We start from the raw sequence: 15,433 nt of genomic DNA, 5'->3' as shown, positions 1-15,433 counted from the left end.
CCCATAGTTAGTAAATGGTGAACTCAATTTGTCTGGCTCCAGAGACTTCCTCAGGAAGGAAGCTCTAGTTGTCAGTCTACGTGATTGAACTGACATTTTTGCCTTAAAAAGTACCTAAGTGGAAGATTTCATCACTATCCCCCTCACTTGCTGACATGTCAATGAACGTCCAACATCAACTGGACTCTGTCTCCTTGGACAGGCCCCAGGCTCAATCTGGATGGATGACCTCTACGAACAGTTACCCTTGCCCTGGCCTCCCAACTGAAAACAAAAAGGAGGACAGTTACATAAAGTAATGCTGACCTACATTCTTGACACTCTAAGTTGCTTCTGCATCCCCAGAGTGAACCCTGAGGTTCACCAGGAGAGAAGCACAGACTGATCCAGTTCGCTCTTACCCCTCACACGTTCTACCATTGGCCTCGCTTGGCCGAGAATCAGTGGATATTGATTGCTTTGGTTTTGCTATCTCTGGTCCTTTCAGGGAAGACCAGCTCTTTAGACACCAACCCAGAACAAAACAAAACACATAGGCTAGACAAAAGCTTATAATTTCAGATTTTTATGGAAAAAATAAGTTTACAAAAGGCTAATTAGAATTACAGAAGAATTCTTTAAAGAAACTGCTTAATTTTCAAATACTTAAACACCATCAAATAAGAGAATATTGTCAAATGAAGTTCTGGAGACTAGATTTAAGGAATAAGTGACAAAATCTTGTAATCATTCCATTTTATACACAGAATATTTGCATAGATAAAGTTTGGCTGCTCAAATAGTTAAACATCATCCCCTAAAAACTTATTTTGCTGATTGCCTTACAAGACATTGTTTTAAAATAAAAGACAAAAGTCTGATTTTTTATCTAAATTATGCAAATTAAAAACATCTTATTACTAGAGTTTTGTGGTTACTAGTTTAAATGGTGTTTGCTTTTTTAAAAAAAAAGAAAAAAAAGGGGGGAATGCTTGAAAAATCTCCTGACTAAATTTTCTCTGGAGTCATTAGCATCAGACAAACAAAAGCAGTGACTGAGATCCAAGGTCGTCGACACTGTTTTAATATATTGCCCATTCTTTATAATGTCCCCAAACCACTTCTACATAGTTCCCTGATAGGAGTCAGAATCCCAAGTTCAAATACAAAACTACTACTGAATCATTTGGGGACACCCAAAGCATCACTTAACTTATCCAGGCCTCAGCTTCCTCTCTCCTGCAGAGGATTGAACCATCTCCTCAAAGATGATGATGATGATAAGGTTGATGGTGATGATGATGATGATGGTGGTGGTGGTGGTGATGTTGATGGTGGTGGTGGTGGTGGTGATGATGATTATAGCAGCTGCTGTTTATTGAATCTGTCATATGCCAAAGGACTATTCTAAGCCTTTGACTTGAATTAACTCACAATATCCTCATGGAATCCCTGGACCAGGGATCTCTTCCCAAATACCTGTCTATTGTACACTCTTGAGGAAAGGATACTGTGTCAGATTGCATTTTCAAAAATAGCCTCAACAATATCTTCCATCCCACAGGCCCTTTGTACAATGTATAATGTGTTTTTAACACTTTTCCCATCAATAAATGGGGTCTATGTTTCTTCCACTTGAATCTGGATGGGTTAATAACTATGGCAGAAGTGATATTGTGTTACTTCCAAGGCTAGGTTATAAAATGAATGACAGCTTCTGCCTGGTTGTTTTTGAGTTGCCTACCCTTGAACCCAGCCATGAGACTATGAGGAAGCCCAGGCCACAAGGAGAGACACTGTGTAAATGCTGCAGCTGACAACTCCAGCGGGATTCCCCGCCAATGACCAGCATCAGTCACCAGACATGTGGGTGAGGGTGTCTTCAGTGATTCTAGCTCCTGGCCTTTGACTCACTGCCAGTCTTCAAGTCTGACCAATGCAGTTCCCAGACATCAAGCCTCTCTCCCTGCCTTGGGCCCGTTTTGAATTCCTGATCCGTAGAAGTGGTGAGCATAATAAAATAGTTATGGTTTTAGGCCTCTAAGTTTGGGGTGTTACGTTAGGCAGTAATACAGGCTCTACTCTCTCCCTTAGAACCTAGAAAAGAGCCAGACCTAGAACCTCCTTGTTCCTATTCCTAACACTTGTGGGGCCTGTGGCAAGAATATAGATAGAGGCTCACATAGCATATGTCTGAATTTTTTAAGTGATAAGTCAAGCTAAGAAACTATTAAATAAAATACGCTCTGTCCTCCTGCATAGATAAATATACCTTTATAACCTCCTGAAAGGTTCTAATTAACAATTCCCGCACTACTCGGAGTTCTGTACTGGAACCGCTGGCCATCAGCCTGTGGTTTGTCCCCTTCCACTTCTATCCTCCATCTCTACCCAGCATTGCAACCCCAGCCAAAATGTCCAAGATCCATCACTTCCCTGACCCCTCCGCCACTGTCTATATCCACCCCTTGGCCATCCTCAGTCCTAGAGGACTACACACAAGTGGCATGATCCAACCTCACATCAGGGGGCCATGAGCAGGAGGCTAGACACCTACCAGCCTACCAAAGCAGAAGTCCACACAAGCTCCGGGGTGGGCCCAGGGCCATTTGGGCAGGAAATTCCCAGTTATGGTCTAGATGGAGGGTGTGGTTTTGGGGTGGGCTCCTCCTCTTGTCCCGTGGGGAAGGGCACTGCCAGAGGATGGCCAAAGCAGGGCCTCTAGAGCCCAGATCCTAGGGCGGGGGTCTAAGACAGTACTGCTCCTGGTCATTCCCTTTTCCCCTGCTCAGAACTGAGGAGTTTGTAAAAAACATACCCAACCTGAGGTCTTCGAACAGCATCATGAGAAGAGGAGAGAATGTGTGAGGGCTTCTGGAATCACTCTTCTCCCCCACCAGAGGTTCTACACCTGCGCCCACAGCAGGCTCAGGAAGAGGATTGGAGGCACGTTACTAAAGATTGTCTTCGATGTCTCTTAGTACAAGATATCTCCCTCTCTCTCTCTCTCTCCCTTTCTCTCTCTCCCTCTCTCTCTCTCTCTCAGACTTTCCTGTTTTTAACAGAGCATGCACTTCCTGTTGTGTTCTCCAATCCAACTTTGCCATCAATAGAGCCAGAAAACATATTTTGATACCCGTTTGCCTCCTTATGTATAATTATCATTTGGTTAGAACTGAAAAAGGGCGGGAAGCCCTGGAGGTGGATTAGCACCCCCAAACCTCCAACATCAAGCAATTCTCAAGAATTCATTTTTTTTTTTCCTTTACATTCTCCACACTTGCTCCCTTCTGAACTATGCATTTCAGAGCCCTGACGAGACAAGCAAACTGGCTGCTTCTTCCAGGAATTATTGCATCAGATGAGCAATGGAAAAGAAACAAAATCAATATCCGGATTTATTTAAACTGTCTGGTTTAGTCATATATATTTTAAATATAAAGGCATTAAGATGATGAAAAGACTGGGAATTGGTATAATGGAGAAAAAGACTTTTGAAGGAGAAAATGGAAATGTATTTAGGGGATGGGGGCAGGATTAAGAATAGAAAACCAGGGGGGCTGGCCCGGTGGCGCAGCAGTTAGGTTTATACGTTCCTCTTTGGAGGCTCAGGGTTTGCCAGTTCGGATCCCTGGTACGGACCTAGGCACCACTTGTCAAGCCATGCTGTGGCAGACATCCCACATGTAAAGTAGAGAAAGATGGGAACAGATGTTAGCTCATGGCTAACTTTCCTCAAAAAAAAAAAAAAGAATAGAGAACCAGAATCTCTGGCACATAATATGACTGCCCTTCTCAGCACCCCTATTCACTACTCATTAAGTCAGGAAGCAACAGGGGTACGGTGACCCTAGTCTATTCTGTTGGTGAGTCCCAGAGGATGCACAACAAACTCCACTAATTATGAAACGTGGCTCCTCCATCCCCATGACCACCAGACTCTTCCTTCCAAAGCAAATTCCACTTGACTAGTTAACTTGCATATGCATGATAAGTTACTGTGAGTAAGCATCAATGAACGTGTGCATTACCCAGCATGAGCAATTTAGGTGGAAATTCAAGTGCATTACATTTATTTAAATTGTCTGTCAGACTACAGAACTATTCAAGATTAAACTACATTACTAAGTTACGATAACAGTGTGATTAAATTAAAGTGATGACATTAGCGGAAGAACTTGCTTCCAATTAGCAAAATGATGTCCCAAATATGTATGCATATGTATAAATACACATGTCACATGAACATGCATATCTATAAAAGAAGCTGGGCTGTATGCGAGTTTTGGAACCCAAGCAATGGAGTAATTAAGTAGGCATTGGAGAAATTGTCTGCAAAGCGGTTTTCATTACTCCTCACTGTTTTCAGTGACTTGTATCCTGAAAATACCTTCTGTTTAGACAAACATAATCTGGCAGTGGACTTTGCTTAAAGATGATTTGGGTTTTCTGGAAAATTTGTTTAACCGGTTTAGATTTTGAATGAAGGAGGAAACTACGAACTGAAAACCAAGTAAACAGTGAGCTGTTGAGAAGCCCTGGCTCCCGAAGCTGGAGAAAGACAGAGCAGAGGGTGAAGCGGAGTACGGTCGACTTCACTGCCCGTAAGCTGGGGAGGTTAATGGAAAGAAGGCCAGAACAGGAACCAGAAGAGGTGGCTCCTCATGCGGGCTCTGCCACTCACTGGCGATATGACCTTGGGCAAGTCACCTTTCCTCTCTGAGCTTCCTTTTCCTCCTCCATAAAATCATAATAAATCTGCCTTCCCTACATCAACAAATGGTAAAAAAAAAAAAAAAAAAATGGTGAAATGAATGAAAAAGTTCCTTTTAACATATAAAATGTGCAATATTAGGCTCCATGCGTTATGTACCTGACTTGTAATTTAATTTTCCGTGTGTTGTGTCTGATCTTCTCCATCAGATTGTAAATTCCATCCTCACTGGACGCAGGTGTATCATAGCGCAGGCTTTGCCCATACTGGGTGGGGATATGTATCGGTACTAGCACTTGTGTGAGATAACACATATGGATACGTGCTAGTGAATGACTAGAGAATCAAATAGTTACTTTTTCACCCTTGAAACTTGAACGCTGTTAGGCCAGAAGGAATGTGTGCTATTTAATAGAGGGCAAAGCAACCTCTTTCATTGAAAAAAAATCAAGGAGTTCTGGGACAATTACTAAGGACATCCCGATTCCCTTACTGGAGATTCCTGGTTCTGTTGTTGTGGTTTTTCTTTTTAATCTTCTCTCCCTCTGCTTTTCCTTCATTCTTCTCCCCTCACACATTCTCATATTTTCTATCTCCCCCCTTTTCCTTTGGCCCCATTAATGGCCTTTGGGGTTAGAAAGTTAGTGCCCTGTGCTCTAAAACCTTGTTACTCAGACCAGCAGCCATGACATCACCTACAAGCTGTTGGCAGTGAAGAATCTCATTAACCACCATCCACCCCACCACAAGATCCTGAGTGGTTCAGGTGCACATTAAAATTTGGGAAGCACGGCTCTAAAACACAGACACACACACACGCGGAACAAGCTTTTTGCTAACTCACTGATCAAACTTAATTAGTGTGAGCTGATCATCAATGCATCCTATTACTCACACCCTTTGATCTCTCTTCCTTAATCAGACTCTCTCGTGTTTATTTTGTTCCTCCCCAGCACCTCCTCACAAAGGATAGGAATGGCAAATTAAGTAGAAGTCATTTCAAAACTCTTATTTTTAGCAAATTGGGTAAAAAGGTTCGTGAGGGAGGAGTTACGAAGCATATTTTTAAGAGGATTTTTGATTATTTGAGTGCAACCCAGATGACAGCTGCAGTCACCCTGCCACGGGAGGTTTAGGTGGAATTAGCACAAGCTGACTCTGTGATGTCCTGCAGAAGTCCAATGCCCTCCTCAAGACTGCAGCAGCTTCCCGGGGGGTGTGCTTCTCAGGACCACCTGGGCCTCGAAGCTTGTGCTCAATAAGCTCTGGGCCTCACTCCCCTCTTTCCACCCAGCTTCTCTTCTCTGGACTCCTCACCAACTCAGGCTTAGAAAGGCTGCCCTGTCCTTGATTTCTCCCCTCCGCATCGACATTCAGAAGCCTTAACTGAAGGTTAGGAGATGGAGAAGGTTGACAGTAACGTAAAATGGCCATGGGATGCTTTCGTTCTTCAAGTCCTTCACCAGGGCTTCCCTCTGCAGGTCCAGCTTCCTGCCTGGCTGACCCCCCATCCTCTTTCTTCTCTTCCTCTCTCCCCTCGTCTCTGCTATTCCCTCCCCAATTTCCTGTTCCAAGTTTTCTATATGACACACTGGTAATGTTGTTTTGTTTTGCAGGCGCCTTCTTACCCATACCCTCAAGTTTTCAAGGTGTTTTCCTGAGCAAAGTTCCTTGCCTACAAAGCCCCCTAGTTTCAGCTATTTGCATTATAATTTTGTCATCCCTTTGTTTGAGGAATACACCAAGGCCATTAGGATGGGGTGGTGAGGCTAGACTTCACTCAAGAGATCTGGGTGTTCCTGGGTTAGTGGGATGAAGAAGTGCCAGAAATCGGGGAGGTTAGAACGAGAGGGTGAAGACACTCTGGGGAAAAAATTACCAAGAGAACTTACTTCTCATTGACTTTCTAATCCCCAGCTAGCACCACGTTGAGCCGATTCACCTTACTGTCTATGAACACATTGACTTATCAAAACTAAATGTAGTTATATTACCTTTCTTCACCCCAGCTACTGTATCTCACCCACCACAGTCCATAGCTCTTGAAATCCGTATACCATTGCATAGCTGTGGGGCTTTGCACACATTCCGTATGCATTTAGAACCTCAGAATCTACAACTAGAAAATGGGAATAATGTTATTTAACAGGCTGTTCAGTGCAACTCTCCCTGTAACTCTGCATTTTGGCTGAGACTCCAAAGCTGAGAACAATAGGTGTTTGTTAAGTAGCAACATATTTCAAAGAGAGAAGTCCAACCACCCATGCAGAGCTTGCTAACAATGGTAAAACTGGGTGTGCATCTTGCAGTCCATCACCCACCTCTTGCCTATATGTAACAGGAGAGCAGGCAATTGATTAAGACGAAAGAGGATGGGTTTTTTTCCTTTCCTGCTCACCCACACAGAGAGGGAAAGGAGGTTTCCTCCTCAAGCCAAGTGAGGAGAGCCTGTGGGCACTAGTAAAGAGCAAAACGATAGAGTTCTCGGGAGCAAATGGCCTGTGTTGCCTGGAAAAACCTAAGGCAAGAGTCTGGTTAAAGCTTCCTCTCATGGCAAGGCAAGTAAATAAAATTGTGGGGGGAGTGGTCCACACTTCCAGCTTTTGGTGGAGAAAGGATGCTAACTTTTCCTGTGGATCAGGCTTAAGTCGTCTCAAAAGACCCTACCCAAGAGGACTCACCATGCCTGTCTTGTATGGCAGGCTGAGATGACTCCAATAGAAAAAGGCTTGGGTTTGCCTTTAGATACAGAAGGTGAGGAGGTGTCACATACAGTGGGCTGGAAGGTGACTCACTGTGCCAAAGGATGGTACCATGAGAGGGCCCCTGAGTGGAGCAGTGTCTCTAGACAACCCACTAAGATGCCCAAGGAGGAAGAGGCAACATTTGGGCCACACCTGGAGCCAACCCCAGATTACATCACCAGTGGAAGACGTTGTCCATTTCCTCTACTTATTCCTTGCCTCCCTGGGGGGACTAGACTCAGCAGATGTGAGTGATGAGGAAGGAGAAAAGACACGAAGCATGTCACCCTTTCCTCTGCAGGAAATGTAGATTCTCATGACCCACCACCCAACCCATCACAAAATCCTCACTCTAACCATGCATGCTATTCCTGGGCGTGTGGGAAGACCGTATTTCCCAACCCCACTTGCAGTCAAGCTGAGTTCCAATGTCTAAATTCTGGGCAATGGAATGTAGGTGAGGGTGATATGGGACACTTCCAGGCCTGGCCATAATGCCCCCTGCATGATCCTCCACTATTTCTCTTCTCCTCCCAGGGTGATCATGGCAACCACAGGTTAAGCCACAAGATGGAAGGAACCTGGATCCCTGAGTCACTGCTTGGAAGACAGCTGCCCTACCCTCAATGGACATAAGTGACAAAGTTTTGTTATTCTAAAGTACCAAAATTTCAGGGATTTTTGTTGCGTTTTGTTTTTATTACTAGAGTGTGACTTAGCCTGCCTTAATAATGCAGCAGACTTCTATGCCTGGAGCAGGTCTGATCTGGCAGTGCTAAGGAGGAGAGAAGCTTTAAATAAAATGAGATATTAAAGTTTTTATAGTACACTGGAAAGTGACGCTTCATTTTATCTTTATTTTATATTTTTAAAATTTGAAATAATTATAGATTCACAGGAAACTGTAAAGATAGTAGAGAGAGATGTCAGATTCTCTTTATCTGGTTTTTTCCAGTGGTTACTTCTTATGTAACTATAGCACAGTATCAAAACCAGGAAACTGACATTGGTGTATTGTGTTTGTATAGATCTATATCATTTTATCACACATGTAAATTCATGTAAATACTAGCTACCAGGGAAATCAAGACACAGAACTGTTCCATCACCATGAAGATCTCCCAGGGGCAACCACTTTACCATCACACCCACCTTGCTCACCACCACTCCCCTGTCATCCCTAACCCCTAACAACCACTGATTTGTTCTCCAGCTCTATAATTTTGTCATTTTGAAACTGTTATAGAAATAGAATCATACATCTTGTGACCTTTTGAGATTGGCTTTTTAAAAATTAGCATAATGCCCTTGAGATCCATCCAAGCTGTTGAGTCTATCGATAGCCCATTCATTTTTATTGTAGAGTAGTATTTCATGGCATGGATGTACCACATTCTGTTGAGCCATTCACTTATTGTAGGACATTTTGGTCCTTTGCACTTTTGGAACAAAAAAATATAAATAAAGCTGCTATGAACCATCATGTACAGGCTTTTTGTGGACATGTTTCATTTTTCTGGGATAAATGCCCAAGAATGTGATCACTGAGTTGTACAGCAAGTCTATGTTTAATTTTTATTTTTTTTTTTAAGAAACTGCCAGACTATTTTGGAGTGGCTGTAGCATTTTAAATTCTCACCCGCAGTGTATGAGAGATACAGATTCTCCACATCCTTGCCAGCATTTTGTATTTTTTTCATTTTAGTTGTTTTAATAGGTGTGCAGTGAGATCTCATGATGATCCTAATTTTCACTCCCTTGGTGGCTGTTGATGGTGAACAAGTTTTCATGTTCTCATTCGTCATCGTATATTTTCTTTAGGAAGACATTTCTTCATCTTGTTTGTCTGTTTTATAATTGAATTGTTTGCTTGCGTTTTTTTTTAACTGTTGAGTTTTGAGAGTTCTTTATATATTCTAAATACAAGTCCATTTTCAGATATGTGGTTTACAAATATTTCCGCCTAGTCTGTAGTTTGTCTTTCATCTAATTTATCATTTTTTTTTCTCTGTGGATCATGCTTTGTTGTCATGTCTAAAGACTCTTCACCCAGCTCGAGGTCTCAAAGATTTTCTCCTGTGTTTTCTTCTCAAAGTTTTATAGTGTTACGTTTTACATTTAAAAGTATGACCCATTGTGAGTTAATTTTGTATAAGGTGTGAAGTTTAGGTCAGTTCATTTTTGCCTGTGGCTGTCCAATCACTCCAGCACTATCTGTTGAAAAGGCTCTCCTTCTGGTGCATTGCTTTTGCAACTTTGTCAAAAATCAATTGGTTGTGTGTATGTGGGGCTATTCCCCGGTTGACTATTTTGATCCACTTATCTAGGTGCCTATCCTTCTGCCAGTATTGCACAGTCTTGATTGATATTCTTTTTTAATATGCGAAAGTGGTTAGGGGCCTGCCTGGTGATGTACTGGTTAAGTTCGCACATTCCACTTGGGTGGCGGGATTCATGGCTTTGGATCCCAGGTGCGGACTTACACACTGTTCATCAAACAACGCTGTGGCAGTGTCCCACATACAAAATAGAGGAAGACCAGCAAAGATGTTAGCTCAGGGATGATCTTGCTCAACAAAAAACGTGGCTAGCCCAGGCTGTGGGTGTGCCTAACTTATCAACCAGTAGGAATGAAAGTGATCCAACAGAGTTTGAAGAGAAAGATGGAAAAAAGGAAATTTCCTACCCACTAAAATCTCACCAAGTCCAGTTTGTTGAATAAGCAATTACAATTATCCTCTTCTTAGAGGGTTTGTGTGTGCGTATGGATTTAATGCATCATATATGAAAAGCATTTTACACTGTATTTGGCACCTTCTAAGTCCTCAGTTTTATTGTTTATCATTAATATTCAACATGGCATCATCTTCAGCATCCATGCTCCTCTCTGAACCCCTTGTTGAGTTTACACAGAGAGGCCAGCATTTCTGTCCCTCCAATACATCTCTCATCTAACTTAAAAATTGCGTTAAGGGAAAAAAAACATTGCTTAGCATCTCTTGTCTCTTAGCCTTCCTCATCCACCTTGAAGGAAAGAGAAACTTATCTAGACAGGTAATAGACCCCAAGGTAGCAGAGGTGAGCAGGTGTTCCCTCCTGACTTTCATAGCTGCCCACCTGCCTTGGGCTTTTTCAGGTAAAAAGAGCAAGCTGGGGGCCAGCCCGGTGGCACAGTGGTTAAGTGCGCATGGTCCGCTTCAGTGGTCTGGGGTTTGCAGGTTCAGATCCCGGGTGCGGACGTGGCACCGCTTGTCAAGCCATGCTGTGGTAGGTGTCCCACATATAAAGTAGAGGAAGATGGGCAAGGATGTTAGCTCAGGGCCAGGCTTCCTCAGCAAAAAGAGGAGGATTGGCAGCAGATGTTAGCTCAGGGCTAATCTTCCTCCAAAAAAAAGAAAAAAAAAGTGCAAGCTAAGCTCCTAAGCTCCTAGACACTGCGCCCTGGACCTGACCTCCTGGGCATGCATAGCATGTTCAGGAGACCCATGACAGCCAAGGTAGAGGGCTGGAGGGGAAAGAAGAGCAAAGAAGGGAAGTCACTCCTGTCTTTCAAGCCCTCCTAGGAGCCCTCCAGGACAGCTCTCTGGGGTCTGAATTGGGAACCCCTGAAGCTTAGCCAACCCCACAGTGGCCTGGTTAGATCTCTCAGCTGAGGACAGGCCTGAGAGACCACACCAATCAATGGGTTAATAAGGATTTTGAGGGCTGGGGTAGTGAGGGTGGCAGCAGCTGGCATGAGGAAAGGGAGAATCATTATTTTTAATTTCAGCAAGTCAATGTGTTAATAAAAAGGTTGGATGAAATGCAAGGCTGGTGGAGGTTGGGGGTTGGGAGGGGGTGAGAGAAAAGCCGATCACTTTCTAAATGTTTGCCTGCAAGGGCAGCCTGATCTTTGAAATCAGAGTGGAGAATTCTTCAAGTCTGGTAATAGCAAACACTCTTCATCATGCCCTTCAGTGGCTGCTGACTGCAGACAGCTTTTTTTCCGTTCAACAATAGAAGAGATGGGAAAGAAAAGGCAAGCTTTTGGCCTCAGGGTTTTTTTTTTTTTTTTTTTTTTTTACGACGGCTCTTTCCGCTCCAACCTACATCTAAGAGAGAGGGAAACTATCTTTTGTTATCACTCAATCTCCCTTAAATTTAAGAACAGCTGGGGATATTTTTCATGATTCATTAAATTCACATCATTCCAAAGAAATCTTCCTGCCGATTTATCTTCGCCTCAGCAGTTGGGGTTCCAGGAGTGAGCAGTTTCCTGAATGCCGTCAACCTGGGTCCACTGTTTTGGGCTGAGTCTGTGATCTTTCATGCTGGAATATCTTTTTTTGAGGGTGAAAGAGAGCGGGAAAGGAATCAGGGTATTGAAATGAATCTTTCCAGGCAATTTTTCCCTTTCTGGAGATAAAGAGAAAGTCATATGGCTGTCACAGCTAAAGACTAAACCCCAGCTAATGTCCTCAGCAGGGAAGAATAATTAGTAAATTCTCTAATTAGAGTCCTGTTTACATTTCTCTTTTCATAGAGGCTAATCCTTGTGTTTAAAGAAGATACTCTGCCTTGATTAAAACCACCGGTTTTAATCGAAGTCACAGCAGACTCCATGATAAATGCGAATGTGCTGGAGTTCCGTAAGTGTTCATTCATTTAGTCATTCATTCACTGAAGACCGACTACATACCCAGCACTAAATACAAATACAACATGATCTCTACCCCTGTGGGTTAGGGCATACATAACAAACAGGTTTCAGCCTCCATGCCAACTGTCATCCTTTGGAGGTGGTTTTCCAGAGCATTCTGAGGCCATTTCCTGGTTTAGGAGAAAGGAGAACTTTACTGCATTATTGACATCCATCAAGGGGACAGGAAGGTGGGGTATTCTAAAAAGAGAGACACCCTACCCCACCCAGGTTATTTGTTGAACACCCAGTGGGTACAGAGCACAGTGTGAAGAGCTTTCAAATACTCACCCATAATCCTCACATGGGCACACAAGTGCAAGGTTGAGCATGATTAGAGAGGTGGTGGGTGAAACGCTGTGAGAGCCCATGGCTTCCTGAACCTGGCCTTTCCCTCGCGTAGTTTATATTCAAGTGACAGAGAAGCCAGGCTTAGTCAACATGGTCACATGTGGATACCTGTAATTAAAAAATCTTTTTTTGTTTTTTTAATCATAAGACACTATGCTACATGGGCAGTGTGGCACAGAGATGACAAGCTCAGGTTCTGGAACCACATCTCTGGGTTATACACTGGCTCTGCCATTTGTAGCTTAGTAAAATTGGGTGAATTACCGAACCTCTCTATGCCACAGTTTTCTCATCTGTAAAGTGGGGAGAAGAGCTCCTATTTAACGGATTGTTAGGAGAGTGGAAAGAATTCCCGTGGTGCCTGGCTCCTAGTAAGTACACTGTGTGTGCCCGTTGGTGCTGATGTGGTTGTTACTGCTGAAGACTTGGCTGGTCAGACACCTTAGATGAACAGTTATACTCTTCTTCCCCCTTCCTTTGGTTTCTCCCCTCTAACAGAATTATGTGCAAATAGGAAAAAAGAAAAGAAAAGAAACAAAAAATTTGCATTTCTCTATGTTTGGAGTTAATGAGAATCCCACGTCCTGAGAGAGTTGCGGAGGACTCTTCTATAAAAATCAATGTAACCACACCTGCCTCTTCTGGGACGAAGAATGTAAGCTTGTATTTCAACATGATTTGAGGAACTCATATTGTTGATACAGTAATTGATAAATAAGATGCCACAGGCACAGTCACTATCCCTGAATAAGCATAAAATAAAAAGCTTAAGGAATTCTGGCAAATTATTATTTCAGTAACATTAATGGTGGAAATCATCCTGTCCCTTGCACATCGCATAAGCTCTTTCCACCTTGACGGCTGAGGAATGCTACATTTGTGACTTGCCTTCCATGTACAGCCCCTGGAGTGGACAATGTAGGAACGTTCAGAAAACTTATCAGAGTTGGCTTCCACCCCCAAGGAGCCTGACTGGGGAGGCTCCCAAAACGCCCATCAAAAGGAGTGAACCATTTGCAAAGCCAGGCGTTTCCATAGGGCTCTGATTGCTGAAGGGACAGAGACTGGAGAGGGGTCTGGATCACAGAAGTTCATGAGGACAGATGGTTGGATTTGAAAGTAACACTAGATGCACGAGTCACTTGAACTGAGTTCTTGTGAGAAGGAAGGAAAAGAAACCAATAGGTAACCTACAAGAGACCAAGTCTTCTCAAATACTTTGTCTCATTTAGTCCCCAACAAACCTCTGGGCTGATGGTAACTTACCATATTTATAAGGAAGAAATGGAGACTAAGAGCCTTGGCGTTAAAGACTCCCAAGACTTGAACCCAGTTATGACAGGCCCCAAAGCACTTTCCGCTTGATCACGCTATTTCTCTGGAAGCACAGAAGCTGAGAACATCAGATATACAAGGTCTCAGAGATGAAAAGACAATGGCCTCTGGGAAAAAGCAATAGGGAAGGATAATAGGCATGGTCCCTGGAGAATCCTTCAAGGAGGTTTGGGAAGGAAATGTCAAGTAGAAAACACCCCGTGCAAGAAACTGAAGGCAAAGAGGGGCAAGATAGTAGAGATTTTTGGTTGATTTTTGTTCTATTTGTCTATATGTGTTTATTTTTACTGAACCTTGCGAGGCTCTATAAGGGCGTAGTTTTTTTTAATTACACAATGAAAATTACCCTTTGGAATCATTTTATCTCTTGCTTTATGTGTATCGATCTACAATATATAGACAATTCTCCATAATGAGGCCAAACTACCACAGACAAACTGGGAACTTCATTTCCAGCCTTGAGTTCCATGGTCCGCCCACCTAATTTTATCCAAAGTTTCCCATTAGAAATCAAGGTCACCAGTTTGGGCTTCTTTGTCTCTTTCAGGCTCTAAAAAGTCAGCCAGAGGAGGAAGAAGGGCAAAGTAATAATCTATTAATTGAGAAAATGAACCCCAGAATCACGTAATGACACTCAGAGGGTCGTAGCCAGAATTGCCTTTCTAACATGCAAGGCTCTTGGTGTCACCTGCCTATTTAAAATCCTATAATGGTTTCCCATTTCTTTAAGGTTAAAGTTCAGATTTCTCAACTATATGATATGGCGATTTGGACTCAGGTCTTGTGAAGAGACAGCTGCATTTGGCTCCTAATTCTATGATTTAGTAGCTGCATTCCCTTGGGCAATTACTTAATCGAAGTCTCAGTTCCCTCCTCTATAAATTGGGGTTAACAACTGGACCTACCCATAAGGTCATTGTGAGGATGAAGTGATATAACACATGCAGAGCCCTTACTTAGTTCTGTGATCTAGTGAAATGGTCACTTCATCTTTTATGACTTACGAGCCCCATCGGGCACCTTACCCCTATCCACCTCTCCAAAGTAATCTCTTAACAGCCCCTTTTCCCTGGCATTTCCAGACACACTGAACTTTATTTCATTTCCTCTAAGGCAGTTTTCTCTCTTGTGCCCCTGTGCCTTTGCACATGCTGTTCCCTCTGTCTAGGATATTCTAATTCTCCTTTTCACATGGCCAATTACTAGTTATCCTTCTGTCTCAGCATAAACATCCTGCCTTCCTCCACCTCAGCAAGTTGAATTAGGTGCCCTTGTGGGTGCTCCCATGGCACCTCATATATTTCATGCCATAGCACGTTCCCCACATGATTGTGGTTGCCTATTTCCCTGCCCAAGTGTATGCTTCATGAAGGCTTAGTATGGTACCCCCAGAGTTTAGCCTAGCGCCTGGCATGTAGTCGGTAATCGGTAAACATTTGTAAATGAGCACTTGCCTACAATGTCAGATGGCACCAAATATGCCCTCCTGATAGCTCACGGTAATAGTAGGGGTTGCCTGAGCCCCTCAGCCCTGCTTCCTTACAGCCACAGGAACTCTAGTCCTTCCCTGGGTTTCACAGCTCTTTAACGCCTCTCTCTGCATCCACTTAGTCCCTGGTGGAGACCACACTG

Source organism: Equus przewalskii, chromosome 23, assembly GCF_037783145.1.
Source record: "Equus przewalskii isolate Varuska chromosome 23, EquPr2, whole genome shotgun sequence".
Taxonomy (NCBI): Eukaryota; Metazoa; Chordata; class Mammalia; order Perissodactyla; family Equidae; genus Equus; species Equus przewalskii.
The sequence above is the reverse complement of the archived record's forward strand: the minus strand, read 5'-3'. Positions refer to the sequence as shown.